Source organism: Chiloscyllium plagiosum, chromosome 28, assembly GCF_004010195.1.
Source record: "Chiloscyllium plagiosum isolate BGI_BamShark_2017 chromosome 28, ASM401019v2, whole genome shotgun sequence".
Taxonomy (NCBI): domain Eukaryota; kingdom Metazoa; phylum Chordata; class Chondrichthyes; order Orectolobiformes; family Hemiscylliidae; genus Chiloscyllium; species Chiloscyllium plagiosum.
The window spans coordinates 27,146,766-27,173,302 of record NC_057737.1 but is presented as its reverse complement, the minus strand read 5'-3'; the positions used below and the strand labels follow the sequence as shown (position 1 = coordinate 27,173,302).

Here is a 26,537-nt window from a genome sequence, read left to right as displayed (position 1 = left end):
GGTAGTGAAGGCGGCTAATAGCATGCTGGCCTTCATAACAAGAGGGATTGAGAATAGAAGCAAAGAGGTTCTTCTGCAGCTGTACAGGGCCCTGATGAGACCGCACCTGGAATATTGTGTGCAGTTCTGGTCTCCAAATTTGAGGAAAGACATTCTGGCTATTGAGGGAGTGCAGCGTAGGTTCACGAGGTCAATTCCTGGAATGGCGGAACTATCTTATGTTGAAAGATTGGAGCAACTGGGCTTGTATACCCTTGAGTTTAGAAGACTGAGAGGGGATCTGATTGAGATGTATAAGATTATAAAAGGATTGGACACAGTGGAGGCAGGAAACATGTTTCCCCTGATGGGTGAGTCCCGAACCAGAGGACACAGCTTAAAAATACAGGGTAGACCATTTAGGACAGAGATGAGGAGAAACTTCTTGATCCAGACAGTGGTGGGTGTGTGGAATGCTCTGCCCCAAAAGGCAGTGGAGGCCCAGTCTCTGGATTCGTTTAAGAAAGAGTTGGATAGAGCTCTCAAGGACAGTGGAATCAAGGGTTATGGAAATAAGGCAGGAACAGGATACTGATTGAGGATGATCAGCCATGATCATAATGAATGGTGGTGCAGGCTCAAAGGGCAGATTGGCCTACTCCTGCACCTATTGTCTATTGTCTATTGTCTATTAAGAAGGCACAGTGCCATTGTGACATGAGGAAATATGTTTCCCATATTTAAAGCTTTAAGCAATCCTGCCTCCACCCTTCATAAGGAAGGTGCATCTTGAAGGTGCTGTCTCTGGCATACGCTGTGTTGGTGCAGTTGCAAAATGGCCCCACTTGTTATTGAAAGGCTTCACCTCCATTCCCTACAAATAAAGTCAAAATATTACAGATGCTGTAAATCTGAAATAAAAACAGAAAATGCTGGAGAAACTTAGCAGGTCTGGCAGCATCTGTGGAGAGAGAAGCAGAGCTAAGGTGTTGATCTGATCTGACTCTTCTTCAGAACAAATAATCTGTTGCATAGCATTTTTATTAATTAACTCTTCACTACTAGAATGTGGGCATTACTGGTGAGGCCAATATTTATTGCCCATCCCTAACTGCCCTTACAAAAATGACAGTGAGACGCCTTGTGGAATTGCTGCTAGCTGTGTGTTGTAGGTAAATCCAGAGTACCAGTAGGGAGAGGGTTCCAAACCCTTGACCCATTAACATTGAAGACACAGTGATATATTTCCAAGTCAGGATGGTGTGTACCCTAGAGGGGATGCTCCTCCCAGGCGTCTACTGCCCTTGTTCTTTTAGGCTCAGAGATTGTTGGTTTCGAAGATGCTGTCAAGTTAAATTGCTGCGTTGCAACTTGAAGATGGTACTCAGAAGAGCCACAGTATACTACTGGTAGAGGGAATGAAGTTTTAAAGTGATGAATGAGGTGTCAATCTGATGGGCCTTTATACTAGGTGGTGTCAGACTTCATGAGTGTTGTGGGACTGCTCTCATTTAGACCATTGGAGGCTTTCCTATCATACACCTGACTTGTGCTCATTAGATTATGTAAAAGATTTGAAACGTTAGGAGGCAAGACACCAATTATACATTACTTGATCTCTGACCTGCTCTTGTAATCACAGGAAATTTGTTTAATATTTTTGTTTGCTTTCTGGTCATTGGCAATCCGTGAGTTTAATTGGAGAATGAGGGTGGGGGAATTCAGCTATGATATTGTCATTGAATTTGAAAGGGAAGTGGTTAGACTCTTTCTTAATGGAGATGGCAGTTGTGTGGAACTGTGTAGCAGGCTTGTCACTTGTTAGCTTAAGCTCAAATGTCATCCAAGTCTTGCTGCCTATGGGAATGGACTTTATTGTCTAAGGGTGGTGGGTGTGTGGTATGCTCTGCCCCAGAAGGCAGTGGAAGCCCAGTCTCTGGATTCGTTTAAGAAAGAGTTGGATAGAGCTCTCAAGGATAGTGGAATCAAGGGTTATGGAGATAAGGCAGGAACAGGATACTGACTGAGGATGATCAGCCATGATCATAATGAATGGTGGTGCAGGCTCGAAGGGCAGAATGGCCTACTCCTGCACCTATTGTCTATTATCTATTGATTGTGAATGGAACTATGTGCTGTGTAATCACCAGTAAACATACACATCTCTAACCTTAGGCTGGAGGGAAGGTCATTGCTGTAAGTCCTGCAGTAATGCCAAGGGTTGAGATGATTGTGTTAGCTGGGGGACAATCTTCTATATTTGTGTTACAGTTAATCTATCTTCCAAATAATATTCAACCTAAGGAGAATTTGAAGATAGCAGAAAGTGAGGACTGCAGATGCTGGCAATCAGAGTCGAGAGTGTGCTGCTGGAAAAGCACAGCAGGTCAGGCAGCATTCCGTGGAGCAGAAGAATCAACGTTTCGGGCATAAGTCCTTTATCAAGAATTCTCTGATCCAAGATTCTTCTGCTCCTTGGATGCTGCCTGACCTGCTGTGCTTTTCCAGCACCACACTCTAGAATTTGAAGATACCATACCAAAATCCTGGAACTGTCCAGACCCCACAGTAAGCAAAAAGGCAATCAACATTCCCTACTGGAATCCAAAGGGACAGTCTAGCTCCAGTGTTTTGTGGGATGTTCACTTGTGATATAGATGAGCCGATGTATGGACAGTATTGTAAGGGAACTTTAATTGCTCCTCAGGCACAGATTCTCATTATACAACCTTCTAAACTCCATTGGAAATCCTTGATGCGCACCAGGTTCATGAATAGCAAAGCAGAAAAGAATTGTTAAGTTTTGTCCAGAAATCTCTCCAAAATGGTCATCATCCCAGAATCCCTTCTTGAGGATGCCAGACTTAGATCTGGATGTGACCAAAGAGCTCACTAACATTGTGCTGAAACTGGATTCTTTCTCCACTTGTAAGGAAGGTCATTGTCGAAACATGATGAATCTCATTATTTAGCCCAACAAGAACGATCAGGCTAAAGATGTTAATCTATATAATCTGTGAAAACAATACAGGGAAGGACAGGATATCGTGCCAGAGCCTGATGTTTGTTCAAGGTCTTTATCAGATCACGTTTGACTTTTGCTAATTTGAGCAAATTATTACAAATTACATATTTCATGCTCTTGAAAAAGTAATTATTTCAGGATAACTGTTAAGTTCACTGCTAACTGATTTTCATCACAATACATAAATAAATCAGACTCTCTGGCTGTAATTGCCACAGATTGTAATATCACACCCCACATCTCTGCTGTCTCTCTCACTCAAACACCACACCCATCAACACACACTTAACTCTTCCCACACATGAAGAGCATGAAGATGCATAAACTATAAAACCACCACAGTGTGGAAGCAGCTCACTCAGCCCACCAAGCCTACACTGACCCTCTGAAGGGCCCCTCACCCAGACTTATCCCATCCTGTTAACCCTGCAATTCCTATGGCTAATCCTCCTAGCCTGCACATTCCTACGGGTAGTTTAGAAATCAATCCATCTAACTTGCACATCTTTGGACTGTGGGAGGAAACTGGAGCACCCAAAGGAAATCCATGCAGACACGGGGAGAATGTGTAAACTCCACACAGACAGCCACCCAAGAGTGGAATTGAACCCACGTCCCTGGTTCTATGAGGCAGCAGTGCTAATCTCTGGGCCACCAGATCTCAGAGCCTTTGGCCAATAAGCACAGTAATGCCCCAAGAGGCATGGAGTGGTAGTCATCACCATGTTTCCACTTGATCGGCTCACCACCATTGAGGGACTTCACCAGCCATATAGCATACTACTTACAATAGCCAAATATGAGTACTATACACCAGAAGGAAAACCAGTTTAAAAATGATATTTAGAAATGAGGCCTGTTTCCACACTGTAAGTAATCTAATCTAATCTAATCTAATCTAATACTACTTACAATAGCCAAATATGAGTACTATACACCAGAAGGAAAACCAGTTTAAAAATGATATTTAGAAATGATTGTAGAGAGATGAGGAAGAATTTCCTCTCTTAGGGTGGTCAATCTGTGGAAATCTTTATCACAGAGTGCTGTTGAGGGTGATTGTTGAGTACATACAAGTCTGGGATGGACAAATTTCTAAAAGTTAAAGGAATCAGGGGTGGTGGAGATATCTGGAGTTGAGGATCATGAGATCAGCCATGTTTTAATAATCCATATGAGCACTGTTTACTAGTGAGGACAGGCTCTTAAAATAGTTGTGTATCTTATCCAAAATCTTCAACGAGGTGACACATTTGCTCCAACTGGCTCCCTGAAGTAAATCCAAAATGGCTCCTGAGAGAGGTGGCACATGACATTTTCATGGGTAATAATTAAAAAGTCAACTTATTCCAAATGATACTCTGACCAAGTCCAAGGTAGTAGCTGATTATTTTCCAGAGTGACTGCAGACTCCCCAGGCCAACTTCAGGGCTGCTACCATTTTCTTTGTAGTAGGTCAGAACTGAAGAAACAGTCCAGAATATAGTAACCAAACATTTGATCAAAGAGCCCAAGGCAATAGCAAGGTGATGAAGTTAACAAAATGTCCTTTTATTATTAACAAGGAGTCTGTTTGGATCAAAATCCATGACCATGTTTAAGAATCTCAAAACCAGCTTCCAGAGAATTCTACACCTTCAAGGATTTCTCTCTGCCTGGTGCAACATTTATTCTGAAACAAAAACAGAAATTGCTGGAGAAGCTCAGCAGGTCTGGTAGATCTGTGGAGAGAGAAACAGAGTTGACACTTCAGGTGCAGTGGCCCTTGTTCAGACTGGACCCAAAACTGGATCCAGGTTATCAGCAGATTAATCTCAGTAATCTCTAGAGCTAGTAATCTCAGCTAGGATTACACGACCAGTTACCAGGATATTCTATGATAAAGGTATGAGATAAATGCAAATTGGTGCGCTTTAATAAAAGACTTGGAACCATGTGAGGATCAAATCCAGAATCTTAAACCCAACTGATCAGCCTAATTGATCGAAGATGCTTTCATGCTGCTTTGTGTATCATGAAGTGATGAAGTGTGATTTTCTGGCACAGTGCAAGACCAGCCTGAAACGTTGACCTGTTAAGATAGCACAGAAAGGAGGTTTTTTTTTTCTGCATGCTATTGTGATTAGATCACATCAGTAGACTCATACGCTTGAATGCTTTAATTTCTATCCCAGGGATTTAGATCTGAAGAACTGCAGGAAGGAGTGTTTGTCTCAAAGCACTTCAAGCAGATAAGAAGCGCAAGGCTGAATTTCATGAGGAATGCCCAAGATTGAGTTGTGGCCAGTCTGGCTGTGCCAGGCAGTGGGACCCTGCGCTGGCATTCTGCTGCTGAAAATCAATGATGAAGCCAATGGAGAGGCTACTGCCAGGGCTGCCATCCAACTGAGGAGAACGGCCATCCTCACAATGCTGCTATCCTCAATCAGAGAGTGGGCAGTACAGCAGCCTCAGCAGCGTTGCTATTAGCTGGGGTGACTGGGGAGGCTGCAAAGTGAGGAAGACTTGTACCTCCATGGCAAGGTTTCCATTGTAGGTGGTAACCCTAAAAGGCTTTGTTAGCCAAAATGCGACAAAACCTATGAAGCTTACTCTATTAAAAGGTTAATCAGTTGGATGATGTCCTAAATGATTACTATGTATTCTGTAGAACTATGTGTATTTACATTGAGGGTTGCCACTCAGTTTAAGATGGACTGAACTGGTGATGCAATATGTCTCATTGTTCTGATTTAAAACAGACACAGGGCACTAGATGTGTGGTGTGCCATTTGTCAGCAAAGCAGTGTGGTTGAACCGAGAGATGCCAGTGCGGGTGTGTTGGTGGTGTTACAGTGTTGACATAGACATGGTCCAGCAGTTATGTTTTAGCTTTAAGAGTGGCTGATACCATCAGATGACCCCAGTCTGGCCTATGGAGCAGATGTTAAGGTGCTCCCCCCTCCTCACCATTGCAAACCACCAGAAGAATACCCTGTATTTACATTGCAGTCTCCTGTTGGAGGCATAGTCCATTTTGTGCGCAACTTCATTCTTCATAGGGAAAGTCATTGTTTCAACTGTTAATTAATAGATAACTATATTACTGAAGACCACCACCCCTCATACTAATAAGTTGCTGTAATGGCAAGAATATATCAGGAACCCTTCTCAATACCTTCCCTTGTCATATTGTCATCAATAAATTTGAAACATCCAGTCCACAGTGCTAATCCTATTCTCACCCTCCATTACTTACTGACCTTATATCTGACCTTCAGCAATGTGCTCTTTAACTGAATCCACCTTCAGTTAGTTTCAACACCAATATATTATCATGCTGAAGCTCTCAGGTTAAAACGCATGGAATCCAGAGGAGCTAGCTAATTGTCACAAAATTGGCTAGAAGGCAGGAGATAGAGGGTGGTGGTGGAGGGTTGTTTTTCAGACTGGAGGCCCCCTGACCAGCAGTGTTCCACAAGGATCAATGCTGAGTCCACTGCTGTTCATTTATATAAATGATTTGGATGTGAATATAGGAGGTATGGTTAGTAAGTTTGCAGATAGTACCAAAATAGATGGTGGAGTGGACAGTGAAAAGGGTTACCAGAGTACAATGGGATCTTGATCAAATGGGTCAAAGGGCCAACAAGTGACAGATCGAGTTTAATTAGATAAATGTGAGGTGTTGTATTTTGGGAAGGCAAATCAGGGCATGACTCATAAAGTTAATGGTAGGGCCCTGGGGGAGTGTTAACGAACAAAGAGACCAAGAGGTACAGGTGCATAGTCTCTCAAAAGTGGAATCGCAGGTAGACAGGGTAGTGAAGAAGGCATTTAGCATGCTTGCCTTCATTGGTCAGAGTTAAAAATCATACAACAGCAGGTTATAGTCCAACAGGTTTATGTGGAAGCACTAGCTTTTGGAGCGCTGCTCCTTTATCAGGTAGCTAGCAGGGCAGGACCATAAGACACAGAATTTATAGCACAAGATCACAGTGTCATGCAACTGATATGATATATTGAAAAAAACCTAGATTGCCCTGAAGACCTTCATCTTTTAGAATGGGTTGCAGTTTTTGATTAATTAATATGTAAATCCCAGAGCTTCTTTCAAGTCACATTCTTGAGATAACTTAAGGCTTTATGAGAAAAGGTGACATCTCAGCTCAGACAATGCATTAACAGTGTGAGATTAGATTTGGTCTGTATTCCAATCTTGAGTCAGGCTGGTTCTACTTCCAAAATAGGAATTTATAAAAACTTCACATGTATTGACTGCCTGCAGATTATGTGCTTTTTGAGTAACATAGAATGTATCTGCAATTACAATTCTGCAAATGCAAATTTACCCATAGACTTTTATATGTGTGCGCGTGCATGCGAGGGAGAGAGGGAGAGAGAGAGAGTGTTTGTGTGCGCGCGTGTGTGCTTGCTTGGTTGAGTGTGTGCGTGAGTCTGACAGAGTGTAAGTGTGTGCACATGGGTGTGAGTGTATATGTGTGAATTGGAGAGAGATCATGTGTATGAGAGAGGGTCTGCATGAGATTGTGATCATGTAAGTGTGTGTATGAGATACTGTATAGCGCAGTGGCCTCACCTGAAGTGTGACATGAATCCCAGGTCCCAGTTGAGGCCATCCCCATGGGCCCTGAATATGGCTCTTAACCTCAGCTTGGCCACGTCACGTTGCTGCATATCCTGAAGGAGGACGGTCACCAGAAGATCCAAGGCCGAATGTCCCTGACCGCTGAAGTATTCGCCAACTGGGAGGGAACATCTCTATCTGGCGATTGTTGCCTGGTGTCCATTCATCTGTTGTCGTAGCATCTGCTTGGTCTCACCAAACTATAATCTTTCGCTATAAATTCTGCGTCTTATGATCCTGCCCCACTAGCTACCTGATGAAGGAGCAGCGCTCTGAAAGCTTGTACTTCCAAATAAACCTGTTGGACTATAACCTGGTGTTGTGTGATTTGTTAACTTTGTCCACCCCAGTCCAACACTGGCACCTCGTTGGTCAGTGCTTTGAGGATAGGAGTTGGGAATTCATGCTGCATATTGGTGAGCCCGCTTTTAGAATATTTCATTCAATTCAGTTCTGGTCTCCCTCCTATAGGAAAGATGTTGTTAAACATGGAAGGGTTCAGAAAAGATGTACAAGGATGTTGCTAGGATTGGAGGGTTTGAGCTGTAGGGAGAGACTGAATAGGTTGGGACGATTTTCCCTGGAGAAGCGGAAGCTGAGGGGGTTCGTTATAAAAGTTTATGAAATCAAGAGGGACATGGATGTGAATAGCCAAGATCTTTTTTTCCTAGGGTAGGGGATTCCAAAACTAGACAGCATAGGTTTAAGGTGAGAGAAGAAAAATTTAAAAGGGATCTGAGGGTCAACTTTTTCACGCAGAGGGTAGTGTGTGTATGGAATGAGCTGCCAAAGGAAGTGGTGGAAGTGGATACAATTGTGTCATTTAGAAAGCATATGGATGGAATTAGAGGGATATGGGCCAAATGTTGCATATGGTACTAGTTCAGTTCAGGATAACTGGTCAGCATGGACAAGTTGGACCGAAGGGTCTGCTTCTGTGCTATATAACCCTATGACTCCATAACTCTCAGTTATTTCAGAGTTAGGATGAGCAAGCAGTTTGGAAAAGTGGTACCTTTCATCGGTACAATAGCTCACCCCTTGAAATAGAAAGTGTGTTAAATGTGAAAAAATGAAAAGTAAAGGGATTGGTTGCTCTTAAATAAAAACAATAGACTTTCATTTCCAGTCCAATCACTGATAATGAAAATTAGATCGTTTCTGTAACGGATTGATGGTTCACAAAGCTGGCTTTGGAACCGCACTAAGTTGAAAAACTACTCTAAGAGTCCAATTTTAATAATTAAACCATTGTAATTCCTGTTTATCAAAACTGGTTTTGTTGATATATTTTTGAGCTGTTGTTGATTTGTTATATCGTTGAGACATTGAGGAGCCCAAGTGTGTACCTCACCCCGTCTATCCCCTCCCATCAACTGAAAAATGTATGAGAATAGAATAACATCCTTTCTCCACCCCATAAAGGCATTGTCTCATTAAACTTAATTACATAAACAACCTAATGAGAATTTTATCCCAAAGAGAAAAGCAACACTGTATGGTCATCATTCCGTAAATAGGCACTTCAATTATTCTTCAGCAGTTCCCTTCACATATTAAAATATTTTTCGGCACATTAATTCAGACAGCTCCATTTCTCCCAGGAACTTATTTCCTACCGTCTCTCTGGACTACAAATCTTAGCTGTATGCTCACCAGTCTCAATATTATGGGAAGAAAGTGAGGTCTGCAGATGCTGGAGATCAGAGGCTGGAAATGTGTTGCTGGAAAAGCGCAGCAGGTCAGGCAGCATCCAGGGAACAGGAGAATCGACGTTTCGGGCATAAGCCCTTCTTAAGCCATTCCTGAAGAAGGGCTTATGCCCGAAACGTCGATTCTCCTGTTCCCTGGATGCTGCCTGACCTGCTGCGCTTTTCCAGCAACACATTTCCAGTCTCAATATTATACTTGTTAACTTGCACAGGTAGGAAATTAGAAGCTGGTTAATGCAGAAATAAAATGTCTGCTCCTGTCTTCAAACCACTCAAAATGCTGCTTAGGTTTCATTGGTGATATCACAATTGTGGTGCATAGGTAGTGATTCGTGATTAGATTAGATTAGCTACAGTGTGGAAACAGGCTCTTCGGCCCAACCAGTCCACACCGCCCCTCCGAAGAGAAACTCACCCAAACCCATTCCCCTACATTTACCCCTGACTAACACATCTAACACTGTGGGCAATTTAGCATGGCCGATTCACCTGACCTGCACATCTTTGGATTGTGGGAGGAAACCCACACAGACATGGGGAGAATATGCAAACTTTATACAGACAGGCAGGAATCAAACCCAGGACCCTGGTGCTGAGGCAGCAGTGCTAACCACTGAGCCACCGCGCCACCCTAACATGATCCCGCTATATATTTTCAAACCAGCTTGCTGCCAGTCTGTTATGTTGAACAGGCCTAGCTGCTAAAACTATAATGTCACTCACACATACTCCCCTGAACACCAACATGGCATCCTTGGTTAACGAGCTGAGAGGGTTTCAATGGGCAATTGGCAGAGCAGAAGCAAACCAGAAGATGGGCTGAAAGGAACCAACTTGCACATTTCTGGGTCCAAGTCTTTGAAATTAGTTTTTTTCCTTATAGCATACCTATTAGCTGAGCCACTGCAACATGTTGAAAACCGTGGATGAGTCCATTACCAACTAGAGTCGGATTTGGTTAATATTGGCAGTCTCTGGTGACCTGAAAGAAGTTAGGCTCATGACACCAGGAGATTGTGATACCGCTAGTAGTTTAACACTTAAACAAAATATTTACCCTTTTTATGAAGGTATCAGTACCAAGAAAGATGGGACATTTGGAAATTTATCCAGTCAAATAAGTAAAGGTCTGGACCTTGCCTCAGCAGTTAACCATCATGAGAAGGGGAGGTGGAAAAGTAACTTCAGTGCCAGGACTAGTATAAGAGATTATTTGGGTTTGGTAGTAATCAGTCCTTTGAGGAACAACCACAACAAAGCATATTCATCATAATTAGTTGAAAACTAAAATTCCTGTATAAAAAGGGATGAGCACATTGTCTTTAGACCAAATCAATATACAATAGCATCAAAGTACTTCCAAGAAACCAGGCAATTTAGAGCTTCAGGAATGCAGTGAATGCAAACCAGGCAGGGTTAAGCTGGACTAAACCAAGACAGAATGCCTGTTACTTTTTGGTTAGTCTGTGCTATGGGCACTAGCGACCCGGGTTCGATTCCAGCCTTGGGCGAATGTATGGAGTTTGCATTTTCTCCCATATCTGCATGGTGCTTCGATTTCCCCCCCAGTCCAAAGATGTCCACGTTAGGTGGATTGGCCATGCTAAATGCAAGGAAGGGGTGGGGCCTGGGACTGGGTAGAATGCTCTTCAGAGGGTCAGTACAGACTCAATGGGCCAAATGACCAATTTTTGTACTGTAAGGATTCCATGGTCCACTAAAAAGCATGCGTTATTATTGGGGTCACTGCAGCAGGAGGCGATCTTGGGGATTGGACACAGCATGCTGGGGTGCAAAGGATACGATTATGAAGGAGGGGGCAACTCAGTATATAAAGAAGATGACAGAATGTGGTACGGAAGGGAGTAATGCAGGAAGGGGGATATTAGTACCCAGCACTCCCTTCCTTGGATGGAAGAGGGTAGGTACATGAACAGTACCACTCTGTCAGGTATGTTAATGTACAATGTTTGGAGCTCAGGAGATAAAGTAGGGAGATAAAGAGTAGGCAGATGGGTGGATAAGAATATAGGGAGATTTAAAAGCCAATGTGAATTATGGAGAGTGTTACCAAGGTGAGAATGTGTATATTTGGATGTTCACTAAATACTTCCTTTAAAGTAAGATTACAATTGTTAGGTGGGTATTTTTAACTAGTGCAGACTCAATGGACTGAGGGGTCATTTTCTGTGCTATAGACCTGTATGAATAACATTAACTCCTCTGTTGCAATCTAATGGGGAAAAAAGGAGATGCTTTTGAATTTTGACTCGAACTTTTCCTCAGTGGTTCATGCAACTGACAGAGTTTTCACACAGGTAAAATATTGCTGATGTTGGATATCTGAAGTAAAAATGCTGGAAGGACTCAGCAGGTCAGGCAGCATGTTTGAAGAGAGAAGCAGAGTTGCTTCCCATTGATGAATTTCTGTCTTGGATGCAGTCAGTGAGCCAGATGCAAATTGTGTGCAAAGTTATGAAGGTTTGTATCTATTATATCTCATTCCTTCATAATGTTAATTGTCTCTATCAAATCACCCTTTAACCTCCCAAGCTGCCATGGAAAGGTGACATTTGAAGCAATGTTCCATAATGGCAGACTTGCAGGAAATGGATGGGCATTGACCCACAAATGGTGCTTGCTTACACTAGACATCCAATGCAACGTAGATGTCATTCCACTGACTCTACCCTCATTTGTGTGGTCAGTGGTGAAGAGAGTCAGTGGATGTGATCGCAGTCTAACTACATGGGTCTCTGTGAATATTTTGGCTTTGTTGACTGTTCACCTAGAACAGCTGAACCTGGATTTCTACTTTTAGATTTGGCATCAAAGGTATCATTTGGTTTGAGCGAACCTTTGTTTCAAGGTTTGCACACAAGAAAAGACTGAAAGTAGACTTTCAGAACAAAGTTTGACACAATGTTGCATGATGATTAATAGCTAACCAACAATGAGGTGAACCAAGGGATAGGTCCAGAGTGAAATGTTGATTGTCAAACTGTGAGGAATAAGCCTGCCAACTTTCTCAATTTTCTGACCCGTGATGAGTTCATCATTTTCCAAGAAAACCTCGCCACGGTCCAAAACCTCAAACTGTTCAGATAAAGTAACAATGAGTTCTTGCCTGTACAGGTTTAAATGCCAATGTGGGAGGATACAACTTTCCAGAAAATTCTCTGGTAAATTCTCTACTGTTGCTAATGGGGTAACTGGATAGCTAAAAGGGGAAATTGGTTGGCAGTTCAAATCTTATTTAAATTTTGGGTTTGGCAGACAAACAAGTCAGAAAGCCACTCTTCATGAAACATTTTTCTAACTGATTGATTGAGTGAGCCAAGTCTTGTTTAGGTGTGATTCAAAGATACAGCTTCCAGGAAGAGCCTTAGTCAAATATTAAATGCCTCCACACTTAAAGGGATAGGCATTGTGCTGTTGCAAACTGCCGCTGACACAATACTTCAAAGTCCCAGTCTTGGGTTAAAGGAGAATGTTTGCAAAGTTGCTTTTCAGTCCAGCTACAAGCTGGGGTTCGGAGGCCATTTTGTCTCTGTTACAAACATCACCTCCAAATGCTATTCCCCAGTCTGCTTCTCAGGCCTCAGCTCACCTGCTGCTGAATCTCACAGCTCTGACATGCCACCATCAACTTTCCTATTGCAATGTCCTGCTGCTTAACCCGACCCCGATTCTCCCTCCACTCAAAGTCTTAGCTCATGCAAGGAATCCACTGCCCAAATTTACCCCTACACCCAGACTCACAAACCTATCACTGTGACCATGAGGACTTGGCACCCAGCTCCTCAGTGCTCCTAATTTAACATTTTACGGCTTGTATTTAAATCTTTCCATGGACTCATCCTTCCCAACCTCCCTTAACATCCAATAAACAAAACACCATCCCAGAGTTTTCCAATCTTTTGTCTCTTTGTGCCATCAATCACTTTGGATATTCTTAATGGAATTCCCTACCTAAAACCTTCCAGCATTCCACAGCTTTCTCCATCTATATTATCTCTTATAAACCATTTCAACATCACCCCCTCCTAATATCCCCTTAAGTGGCTCAACATCTCTTGTTAATTATGTTCTATGAACTTCCTTGGTATACTGTGGTCTGCATAAACTGCATGTTGCTACGGCTATGAAGTACAAACTTGTAGGCCCCAGCTGCCAATGCCCAGCTGAAAAATGAAATATTTGTATAAACCCAAAAACCTCAGCAGGGATCATTTTCTGATTAAAGAGATGTTCTGTATACAGGGAGGTACAGATGTTTATAAGAAACACATGGCTGCGAACTGCAGAAGTGAATAAACTATTGTACGCTGATGGCTTTGATCCAGTGCTAATAATGCAAAAGATTTGTCTTATTGTATAAAAGTAATAATTATGTGCAATTTGGCATCAGATCCCATAAAGTGATTCTCAGGACATAATCAGACAAACCCTATTTTTTTAAAAAGTCTATTAACTGAAACAATTGAAAACTGAGCCCTGGCTACTTTTCTTATGAAGAAATATCAAGGGCTAATGACTCAAGCCAGTATTGCTGACTGAAAAGCAGTCACGCCTGCAAATGCTAGGGTCTGATGAAATGTGAAAGGAAACTACATGATAAAGTTCACTGGTATGATTTTGTTTTTCTTTTATCATTGACAACACAAAATGAAAAGTTAGGCAATCCGTTCAGCTATTCATTAGTCCCCAACTACGATACCAATCCCTCATGAATCTGATTTGTGACAATGTCTGGAAATTACAAAGATTTGCTCTCCCTGACTCAATTTCACCTTCAGCACTCTGAAGTGGTACAGCTGATTGTGGTTTCTTCACCATACCTGGAGGTCAAGTTAATTCATAATATCTCTCAGGATATTTTGTGGAAATTTCTGAGCATTTTGAGGGACATTTGTGGAGGTTGGCAAACTCGAAGGGTGCATGGAACTCTGAGCAGGAATGGTTCAAGGCCTATGGCCAGAGGGGATTGGTGACTTGAAAACAATCTAGGACCCACTGGAGGGAAGATTACAGAATGTGGCTTGATGGTGCTGGGGGTTTGGTTTAGAATGTGTGGGGCCTGGTTGCCAACGGCCAATTGAGACCTAGTGATGGTGGGGAGATTGGGGCCTAGTTGGTGAGAAAGGAAAGGTGAGCCTCATAGAGAAGGTTGTTGTAGCATGGGTATTGTTATCATAGAAGCTCCTTAGGTAGGCAACCAGGTCTAGAAGATGGGTACGAGGCTATTTGTCCCATTATCAAATTTAACATTGCAACCTGTGTCCTGATGATTTGCCCAGCTTTTGGTGTCAGTGAAATGCAGAAACAGAATTGGTTGGCGATAGGTTTAGGTCGTCAGATAGATTGCTCACTCCACCCAGTCCAAACACAGCCAATGTTTTAAGTTAAAATTCACTATTGCAAATAAAAGTATGTTTTAAAATCCAAACCCTCAAAAGCATTCAGATCAATCTTCAAGATGTTTAATATTTTTTCTGGCAGTTTCTAGTAATATTTATGAGTATAATATTTAAATCTACAGCCTCAGAGAAGTTTCGATTCTGACAGCCCATACAGCCAAATTAGAATCATCATGAATTATCAACAACATAGAACACTTTGAGGCTCAAACATCAGCCTCAGTCACTGCTCTAACTTATTCCCCTGATAATGTCACTGGCACTCACCATTAGAATGGAAAGTCTAAAACATCCACAATAAAGAAATGGCAAAACTGATTCCAGGTTTTCTTAAAACCTGACTTTAAAAAAGTTTGAGGCTTTATAGGTATATGCATTTAAGAAATAATTTCTTGACTATATTCAATCTAATCCTTATAAGACTGATAATATGTCAATTTCAACCAGAAATATAAACTGAACCACTCTAAATCAATGTTGGCAGGATAAGGAACCTTTATTATTCTGGCTGGCAATGAGTGAATGACCTGGGTATGATTAGCATGTTATGGATATTATCTAAATTTTAATTTTGCATATGTTTGGTGTTATGGTTGAGCTCAATTTTCTTTCCTGCTTTTGATAATTATCCAGTGAATCCTCCAGGAAAGCTTGCATCTCTGGAACCCTGGTAATGAGAGAATCAGATCAACCTGTGAACAATAGGCACTTGTACATTGTACAATATATTGGAAGTCAACCAACCTTAGTGTCCTTGCTTGAATCCACGTGTCAAGGAAAGGAAGGAGAATGGGAAATAAAATTAGATTCAAGTTCCCTATTATTTTATTCCAAGGATGAATTCTATACCTTCATCTTTGAACTACAATTCATACCTTAACAGGTGAATTTCAGATGAGCTTGGCTGAAATTGAACTTTTAGCTTCTCTTCCATGAACTTTTATTGAAGTGTACCTCTGACTGACAAGCTGCTAAAGTCTGGTTACACCCAGCTACTGTTATGGCCTGTTGGGAACTTTACTACCAAATTCTGCTTAGGTCTCCAACTATGGAATTGCGGGATCATTAGCCTATTAGCTCAATTGCTTAAATATTAGCTCCAACAAATTCTGCATCACATCGGTGGCTAGTTGGTTCATAATAGCAAAATGATTCAGAACAGCTCAGAGTGGTTTGGGAAAGCATTTAAGTGATGGGCAAACTTAAAGGTATTATAAATGCAGTTAAAGAGATGTTCCCATTTCTAAAAAGTAGCCAAATATGGGAAGAAAGTAGAGGGAATAATTATAAGCGTATAATATTTTACTTATATATTTCAGCCTTTGTAAAGGTTAATTGCATGAGCAAAAATGCTTTGCAAAAATTCAGTTACTTGCATATAAACATGGAGATAGAGAATTGATGAAGGGATGAGGTGGTACAACAGTCCCACCTCCTGTCCGACAGCTGGAGAAGTTAAAGCAGAGGAGAGCGAGGAAGAAGGAGGATGATGCTGGCTTACATCGCAAGGAAACATTCACATAGGACGGCATGTCAGCATCCCTGATGGAGCTGGCCATTACCCCCACTGGGAGTACTCAATAAAGGATAGCATCTGCAGGCAATCTAATAACAGAATGCAGAGCTCTACAACTGATGTCCTGTTTTACTCACAGTTGGTACAGCCAGTTCTACAAGTTTATGAGAACAGGAAGAAACTATAAGATCCAGAAATAACTTCAAAATATTCCTGGCAATTTTAATACAAAACCACTTGTATGTATATGATCAATTGCAGCTTATGTTTTAAGGTCCAATGTTTTAATAGTGTATATGTAGGTATCCACATAACATTACTTAACACTGTATTTAATATAACTTAGTAGAAAGCTAGTGGATGCTTCTGATGCTGACAAGATTGATTGGTACACTATAATGGGTGCTACTGCTCTGTAAAGAATCTGAATTGAATTGAATTAGCTTTATTGTCAAGTACTCAAATGAGTACAGTGGAAACTTTTAAGTCGCCACTTAGGCACAAAGGTATTTAGGTATATCTTCTTCAGTTACAGATTATTCCTCTAAGCAATGTCACCCACACACAATGCCATAGTAGGTACAGAGTACTTAGATACAATTCTAGCACTGATAGTTGGGTTACCCACTGCTATCTCCTGGCTTGTGTTAGTGTAGCCCTGCCATAGAAAGATTCTGCACCTTTGAAATTAGTTCTGATATTTTACTGTATCTTGCATTTGCTCTTCAATTTAATTACTTAAAACAAATTATTTATTCTCAGAATCATATGGGAAATGTATTTCAGAAATAAAGCAGAGCTTATGCTTCAAATCCAGTGACCCTTCTTCAGAACTGATTCTATCTCAGAAAGAGTTGGTACATATGCTGAAGATGGGGTGGGTAGATAAGCAGGAGGCCGGGAGAACATAGCAAGCTCAGGCAGTATCAGAAGGTGGAGAAATCATCGTCTTCAGGACTGGGGGTGGGAGTGAGGGAAACTGCAGATAAAGGGAGGGAGGTGGGGATGGGGGAGGCTTTTGGATGGGGAAAAGGGTGGAGTGGTGAGGTAGGGATAGGTGAACACAGGTAGAGGGTACAACCAGATTAATCAATGGGAGGAATGAATCCAGTTGGTAGTTGGTAGTTGGTAGTTAAAGGTTAGTCAGAGGAATGGATGGTGGAGAGGGGTGTGCTGGGAAGGGAGTCAAGGTGGGGGAAGGGGAACAGAGGAAACGATAGATGCAGATAGAGCCCAGAGAGAGAAAAAAGTAATTGGACTGACAAAAGAATGAGTAAAGGTCAGCCTGGGAGAATCAGTAGCTGCTGATGGAGACCATTAGCGGCTAGGGCGGCACGGTGGCTCAGTGGTTAGCACTGCTGCCTCACAGCATCACGGTCCCCGGTTCGATTCCTGTCTGTGTGGAGTTTGCACATTCTCCCCATGTCTGCGTAGATTTCTTCCGGGTGCTCCAGTTTCCTCCCACAATCCAAAGATGTGCAGGTTAGGTGAATTGGCCATGCTAAATTGCTCATACTGCTAGGTGCATTGGTCAGAGGGAAATGGGTCTGGGTGGGTTACTCTTCGGAGGGTCGGTGTGGACTGATTGGGCCAAGGGCCTGTTTCCACACTGTAGGGAATCTAATCTAATCTAACAATGGGTGGATTGTGGTAGAAGCCTATGTGATGACAAGACCTGGGAGTGTGGGGGTGGGTAAAAGATAAGGAAGAAAGGGCTCAGGCCCTAAAGTTATTGAACGCGATAGTGAGTCCTGAAGGCTGCAGGGTCCCCAAATGGACAATGAAATGTTGTTCTTCCAATTTGCGCTGAGCTTTGCCTGAGACAGAGATGTTGGCCAGGGAACAGGGTGGTGTGTGGAGGGCAGAATGTAAGTGTTCCACAAAGCAATCACCCAGTCTGCTTTTTGTCTCCCCAGTGTAGAGGAAACCACATTGTGAGCAGAGAGTGCAGGAGACTAGATTGTGTGAAGTGCAAGTGAAATGTTGCTTCACCTGGAAGGTATGTCTGGGGCCTTGGGTACTGAAGAGGGAGGAAGTAAATGGGCAAGTCTTACACTTCTGCAATTGCATGGGAAGGTAGTCTGGGGGTATTGGAAGTTTTGGGAGTGAAGGAAAAGTAGACCTGGGTATCCCAGAGGAAATGGTCCTTGCAAAAGACTGACAAGGAAAGGGGGGAATATGTATCAGGTGGTGACATCCCACTGGAGACACCGGAAATGGTGACAAAGAATCCTCTGGATGTGGATGCTGGTGGGGTGGTAAATGAGGAAAGGGGGGACCCTAGCATTGAGGGAAGAGAACGGGTGAGTGCTGAAGTGCGGGAGATAGGTCAGAAATAATTGAGGGGATTATCAACCACAGTGGTGGGCAATCCTTGGCTGAGAAAAAAGTGGGCATTTTGAAGGTCCCATTGTAGAAGCTGGGATTATTGGAACAGATGTGATGGAAACAGAGAAATTTGGAGAATGGAATAGAGTCTTTACAGGAAGCAGGGTGTGAAGATGTATAGTCTACGTAACTGTGGAAGCCAGTGGTTTGTAGTGGACATTGGTGGCCAATCTATTCCCAGAATTGGAAACAGTAATGTTGAGCAAGGGAAAGGAGGAGTCAGAGATGGACCAGGTGAAGGTAAGAACAGGGTGGAAATTGGAAACAAAAATTGATAAACTTTTCCAATTCTGAATGAGAGAGGGAGAACACCGATGACATCATTGATGAACCAGAGAAAGAGATGCATGTGGGGCCATAGTAGGACAAGGAATGTTCCACGTACCACACAAGGGGATGGCATATTGAGGGCCCATCCATTTGACCTGAAGTAAGTGAAAAGAGTTAAAAGAAAAGTTGTTCAAAGTGAAGACAAGCTTGGCCAGGCGGAGAAGGGAGGGATGGGTATTTTATTGGGGTTGGTTCAGGCCTCTTTTCCTGGAAGGAGACTCAGATGCGGGATGGAAGAATCAGAGACCTCAACCCAATACTGCCTGCATTTACCTCCTCCCCAAAATCCACAACAAAGACTGTCTGGGCAGACCCACTGTTTCTGCTTGTACAGCCTGCTTCATTCCTTCCCCACTCTCCCCACACCCCCACGGCACCTTCTCATGCAATTGCAGAAGGTGTAATATCTGTCTGTTTATTTCTTCCCTCCTAACCAGCCAAGACCCCTAACATACCTACCAGTGAAGGAGCAATTTACTTGCACCTCAATCAACCTAGTTTAATGTATTCATCATTTTCAATGTGGTCTCCTCTACACTAAACGAAACGTACACTGGGCAACCACTTTATGGAACACCTATGTTCAGTTGCCTGCCAACTGAACACACCACATTGTTCCATGGCCAACATCCCTGTCTCAGGCTTGCTACAGTGCTCCAGCGAAGCTCAGTGCAAGCTGGAAAAACAGCACCTCATCTTCAACTGTCTGGATTCAATATCCAATTTAATAATGTTCCAGCTTGAGCATTTTTTCCATATCCTTTCGTCACTCTCTCCACTCCAGGTCCTATCATCACAGGGACTGCTACCACAAAGAATACATTATCAGCCAGTGATGGTCCCCATTAATAGCTATTGATTCTCCCAGGCTGACGTTTACCCATTCCTTTGTCTGACAACTATTGTTTTCTCGCTCTCTCTGGGCTCTCTCTGGGCTCCATCTCCACCCTATCTTTTTCTCATCCCCTTCCCCTGACCAACCTTTAGCATATATACCAATCTATAAGTAGCTATAATCAGTTCTGAATAACAATCACTGCACCCAAAATCCATGGACCTGCCAAAGTTTCTAGCGGCAAATTCTGTTTTATTGTTTCAGACCTCCAGCATCCACAGTTCTGTGGAGTTTTTGGAAACATTTTTTGTTGTAAAGTGAATGAGATAAATAGGCAAATGTGCTGTGAGCCCCACTGTAATCAAGTTTTAAATATATTTATTTGCCTTATCTGTTTCCCTTCTTGTTTTTCTTTTTCTCAATAAATGCACACAGCACAGGAAACAAGTCCAGCACTTGAACACAACAAAAGGACATTCAGATAACAGCTACTCTATAAGAACAAATGAGCCATTATCTGGTATCCATCTCTTGGGTTGTCTGCACTAAATGTTTTAACACTGACTTGGCCATTCCACTGTAGCAAGCAGGCTAGTTACTGTGATGAATAACAATGTGTTGTGATCACAGAGAAAAACAAATCTATTAAAAAATAGCACAAAATATGCAACATCTTTGCAGCATTGACAATCATTGTGTGACTTTCTGATGACTCATCTTTCCTAATGTTAACTGTAGTTTCTTTAAATTTACTTGTTTGAAGCAAATCAGAATCCAGAACATTCTAATTGTAATCATCTTTTGAAAAGAAACCTACTTCCTGAGTATTAAATGGAATGATTTGGAGATGCAGGTGTTGGAATGGCGTCATTTATCAGATGAATGAGACAGCGGGAATCCTTTCAAGGTGCCAGCAGTGATCCCAACGATCCCACTGCCGAACTGGAACAGTCATCACAGGGATCCGTACAGAAGCGACCAAAGAAGGAGTTAACTTGGACCCCACCGGAGTGCCGCAGCCCTGGGCTTGTATTATATGCTGAAGCTGTCAGGAAATACATAAATGCCAGATTCATCAGCCGCACCGACATGGTAGAGTAAAACATCACCCGTTCACAACATAACGCCATCCATGCTCTCAGAAGCAATCACAACATTGTCATCAAACTAGCAGATAAAGGAAGAGCCATCGTCAATCAGAATAGAACAGATTACTGCAAGGAAGTGTACTGACAGCTGAACAACCAGGAACACTACAGGCAACTACCAGCTGATTGGACCAAAGACCTAAACACATTGATCAGGACTTTGGATCCAGTCCTTCTACGCCCACATCCCAAATACCTCTCGCATAGGTGATTTCTACTGCCTTCCAAAGACACACAAAGCCAATACACCAGGATGTCCCATTACACCAGGCAATGGGATTCTTCGTGAGAACCTCTTAGGCTATGTTGAAGGCATCGTGAAACCCATCTTACAGGGGACCCCCAGCTTCTGTGGCAACACTACGGATTTCTGACAGAAACTCAGCACCAATGGACCAATCAAACCGGGAACATTCCTCGTCACAATGGACATTTCAGCACTCTACACCAGCATCCCCCAAATTGACAGCATCGCAGCACAGCATCAGTACTCAACACCAACAACTACCAATCTCCGAACACCAACCAATCAAACCGGGAACATTCCTCGTCACAATGGACATTTCAGCACTCTACACCAGCATCCCCAAAAATGACAGCATCGCAGCAACAGCATCAGTACTCAACACCAACAACTACCAATCTCCGAACACCATTCTACAACTTTTCTGCTTTATCCTCGATCACAACGTCTTCACCTTTGACAACCAGTTCTTCATCCAGACACATGGAACAGCCATGGGGACCAAATTTGCACCCCAATATGTCAACATCTTCATTCACATGTTCGAACAAGACTTCTTCTCTATGCAGGATCTCCAACCAACACCATACACCAGGTACAATGATGACATTTTCTTCCTCTGGACCTATGGCGAACAGTCATTATGAAACTACACAGTGCTATCAATAAGTTTCATCCCACCATCAAACTCACCATGGACTACTCTCTACTATCTGTCTCATTCATGCATCTCCATCAAGGATGGACACCTCAGCACCTCACTCTACCACAAACCCACAGATAAGCTCACTTCTTCAGCTTCCACCCAACACATATTAAAACAGCCATCCCCTGTGGACAAGCCCTACGCATACATCGGATCTGTTCAGATGAGGAGGAACATGACTGACACCTGGAAGTACTCAAGAATGCCCTCATAAGAACAGGGTACGATGCTCAACTCATCGACCGCCAGTTCCGACATGCCACAGCAAGGAACCTCCTCAGGAGACAGACACGTGCTGCAACAGACAGGGTATCCTTCATTGTTCAGTACTTCCCAGGAGCTGAAAAACTACGCCATGTTCTTCGTGACCTGCAACACATTATCAATGAGGGTGAGCACCTCACCAAGACCTTCCTCCCACCTCCACTGCACACCTTTAAACAACCACGAAACTTTAAATAAACATTGTTCGTAGCAAACTGCTTGAGTTTCAGGACAACTCCATACAACCCATTCACGGTAGGCGCTGCAAGGCGTGTCAGAGTGTGGACGTGGATACTACCATTACGCGTGGGGACACCTCCCACCTTGTACATGGCAGGTACTCATGTGACTCATCCAACATTGTCTATCTTATACGTTGCAGGTAAGGATACCCTGAGGCATGGTACATTGGGGAAACCAAGCAGAGGCTACAACAATGGATGAATGGGCACCACACAACAATCAACAGACAGGCGTGTTCTCTCCCAGTTGGAGAATACTTCAGCAATCCAGGACATTCGATCTTATATATAGTCTCTCTCACAGACACTCACAACCCCCACCCCACACACACACAAACCCACATTCACACATACACATATATATTTGTGGGGTGAGCTTGTACTTGCAGAATTACATTGTATTTTGCTCAAAAACTGCATGAATCCATATCAGGTTCTGTTAATTCATTTTTTAGATTAGAATCAGTCTAAACATTATGGCACAGACAGCAGCACACAGGGGGCTAACACTTTCAACACATTATCTGGGCAGACATCAATTGTTAAAGTTCACCTGAGAATGTAACTTTTAAAAAACGTTTTGCGATTTACATATGAAAGAAGTGAAACTAACATGGTCATTCTAACAGATGAGAGACTTAACAAACAATCAAGATATTTTTCAATATATAATTTCAGTTACATCACACTGTAAACTTTTGCTATCAATTCTGTGTCTTACAACTGTGTATTTCACAACCACCCGATGAAGGAGCAGCGCTCTGAAAGCTAGTGCTTCCAATTAAACCTGCTGGACTACAATCTGGTGTTATATGATTTTTAACTAATTAAATGGAATGACCAGCCCCTTTCTGATGAGCTTGAAGATAAGCACACAAGTGGAAACGAAGTCAATAGTACAGCTTTTTTGCCAATGTGAAAAGATGGGGGACTGGGGAGACGGTACATACAGGGCATGAACAGAAGCTTCCAGACCATGGAGACAATAATGGAGGTTGCTGTCTCCTGTCTCATATGGTTTTGCTGATCTCAAAACCACCATCATGTCACCTTTCCCTCAGATAAGTACATCCATGGAGACGTTAGAATGGCGGTATTTGGAGCCACTTGCCTGATATTGTCCTCACTCAGGATAGTAACACTCTTTCCTTCCCCTATCAAAACGATATTCCAGTGAACCAGGAGATGCTCACAGAATCATAACACAGAGATACAACCAACAGTCTCTCCAGTGTGAGGAAACTGGGATGAGATAAGAGCCAACCAGGTTCAGTGGCCTTTTTATGAATCACGTGAAGTCAACTACCTCCTGTAATCCTGATCTATATTGTACAACTAGAAAAAGTGCTGGGATAATTGAAAAAAGGCATCTTTAGTAGCCAAGAAACAAAGAAAGAAATTGTATGTTAGGTGTGTGTCCTTCTTGGTTCAAAATAGAATACCACTATATTATTCACTTTATTAATTAATGTTAAAATCATACAGTTAAGGATGAACCAATTCAATCATGATTTATTCGCGCATATTATGATTAGTGTCATGTTTTGTCCATGTCCCTCATGATTTTATAAACCTCTATTAAACCTCAGCCTCCAACACTCCAGCCTGTTCAGCCTCTCCCTATCGCTCAAATTTTCCAACCCTGGCAACATCCTTGTAAATCTTTTCTGAACACTTTCAAGTTTCACAACATTCTTCCGATAGGAAGGTGACCAGAATTGCACGCAATGTTCCAAAAGTGGTCTAACCAATGTCCTGTACAGCCGCAACATGACCTCCCAACTCCTGTACTCAATACTTTGACCAATGAAGGAAAGCATACCAAACACCTTCTTCACTATCCTATCTACCTGCGACTCCACTTTCAAGGAGCTATGAACCTGCGCTCTTAAGGTTCCTTTGCTCAGCAACACTCCCCAGGACCTTACCATTAAGTGTATAAGTTATGCTAAGATTTGCTTTCCCAAAATGCAGCACCTCACATTTATCTGAATTAAACTCCATCTGCCACTCCTCAGCCCATTGGCCCATCTGATCAAGATCCTGTTGTAATCTAAGGTAACCTTCTTCGCTGTCCACTATACCTCCAATTTTGCTGTCATTTGCAAACTTACTAACTATACCTCCCATGTTCATATCCCAATCATTTATATAAATGATGAAAAGTAGAGGACCCAGCACCAATCCTTGTGGCACACAACTGGTCACAGGCCTCTAGTCTGAAAAACAACCCACACCACCACCCTCTGTCTTCTACCTTTGAGCCAGTTCTGTATCCAAATGGCTAGTTCTCCCTGTATTCCATGAGATCTAACCTTGCTCACCAGTCTCCCATGGGGAACCTTGTCAAATGCCTTACTGAAGTCCATATAGATCATGTCCACCGCTCTGCCCTCATCAATCCTCTTTGTTACTTCTTCAAAATACTCAATCAAGTTCGTGAGACATGCTTTCTCATGCACAAAGCCATGCTGACTATCCCTAGTCAGGCCTTGCCTTTCCAAATATGGGTAAGTCCTGTCCCTCAGAATTCCCTCCAACAACTTGCCCACTACTGACATCAGGCTTACTGGTCTATAGTTCCCTGGCTTGTCCTTTCTTAAATAGTGGCATCATGTTAGCCAACCTCCAGTCTTCTGGCACCTCACCTGTGACTATCCATGATATAAATATCTCAGCTAGAGGCCCAACAATCACTTCTCTAGCTTCCCACAGAGTTCTAGGGTACACCTGATCAGGTCCTGGGCATTTATCTACTTTTATATGTTCAAGACATCCAGCACTTCCTCCTCTGTAATATGGACATTTTTCAAGATGTCACCATCTATTTCCCTGCACTCAATATCTTCCATGCCCTTTTCCACAGTAAACACTGATGCAAAATATTCATTTAGTATCACCCCTATCTCCTGCAGCTCCACACAAAGGCCGCCTTGCTGATCTTTGAGGGGCCCTATTCACTCCCTAAATACCCTTTGTCCTTAATGTATTTATAAAATCCCTTTGGATTCACCTTAGCTCCATTTGCCAAAGCTATCTCATGTCCCCTTTTTGCCCTCCTGATTTCCCTCTTAAGTGTACTACTGCCTTTATACTCTTCTAAGGATTCACTCGATCTACCCTGTCTATACCTGACATATGCTTCCTTCTTTTTCTTAACCAAACCCTCAATTTCTTTAGACATCCAGCATTCCCTATACCTACCAGCCTTTCCTTTCACCCGAACAGGAATATACTTTCTCTGGATTCTCGTTATCCCATTTCTGAACGCTTCCCATTTTCCAACCGTCTCTTTACCTGCGAACATCTGCCACCAATCAGCTTTTGAAAGTTCTTGCCTAATACCATTAAAATTGGCCTTTCTCCAATTTAGAACTTCAACTTTTGATCTAGTCTATCCTTTTCCATCACTGTTTTAAATGTAATAGAATTATGGCCGCTGGCCCCAAAGTGCTCCCCCACTGACACCTCAGTCACCTGCCCTGCCTTATTTCCCAAGAGTAGGTCAAGTTTTGCACCTTCTCTAGTAGGTACATCCACATACTGAATCAGAAAATTTTCTTGTGCACACTTAACAAATTCCTCTCCATCTAAACCCTTAACACTATGACAGTCCCAGTCTATGTTTGGAAAGTTAAAATCCCCTTCAATAACTACCCTACTATTCATACAGATAACTGAGATTTCCTTACAAATTGTTTCTTAATTTACCTCTGATTATTGGGGGGTCTATAATACGATATCAATAAGATGATCATGCTGTTCTTATGGCTCAGTTCAATCCAAATAACTTCCCTGGATGTATTTCCAGAAATATCCTCTCTCAGCACAGCTGTAATGCTATCCATTATCAAAAACGCCAGTCCCTTCCTCTCTTGACTCCCTTTGTCTTTCCTGTCGCATTTGTATCCTGGAACATTAAGCTGCCAGTCCTGTCCACCCCTGAGCCACGTTTCTGTAATTGCTATGATATCCCAGTCCCATGTTCCTAACCATGCCCTGAGTTCATCTGCCTTTCCTGTTAGGCCTCTTGCATTGAAATAAATGCCGTTTAACTTCTCAGTCCTACCTTGTTCTCTGCTTTGTCCCTGCCTGCCCTGA

The 26,537-nt window shown here is 42.6% G+C and overlaps 1 long non-coding RNA gene across 2 annotated transcripts in view; it reads left to right on the top strand.

Annotated features, from left to right (window-relative positions):
* The window catches only part of LOC122564071, a 190,723-nt gene that overhangs the window by 39,037 nt on the left and 125,149 nt on the right, over positions 1-26,537 (top strand). The window contains exon 4 of one of the 2 annotated variants that reach the window (XR_006315807.1): positions 20,268-20,502. The exons of the other annotated variant lie outside the window; for it this stretch is intronic. This is a non-coding gene — a long non-coding RNA (uncharacterized LOC122564071). Of the gene's footprint in view, positions 1-20,267; positions 20,503-26,537 lie in introns of those variants that run through there. 2 annotated transcript variants of the gene reach the window in all.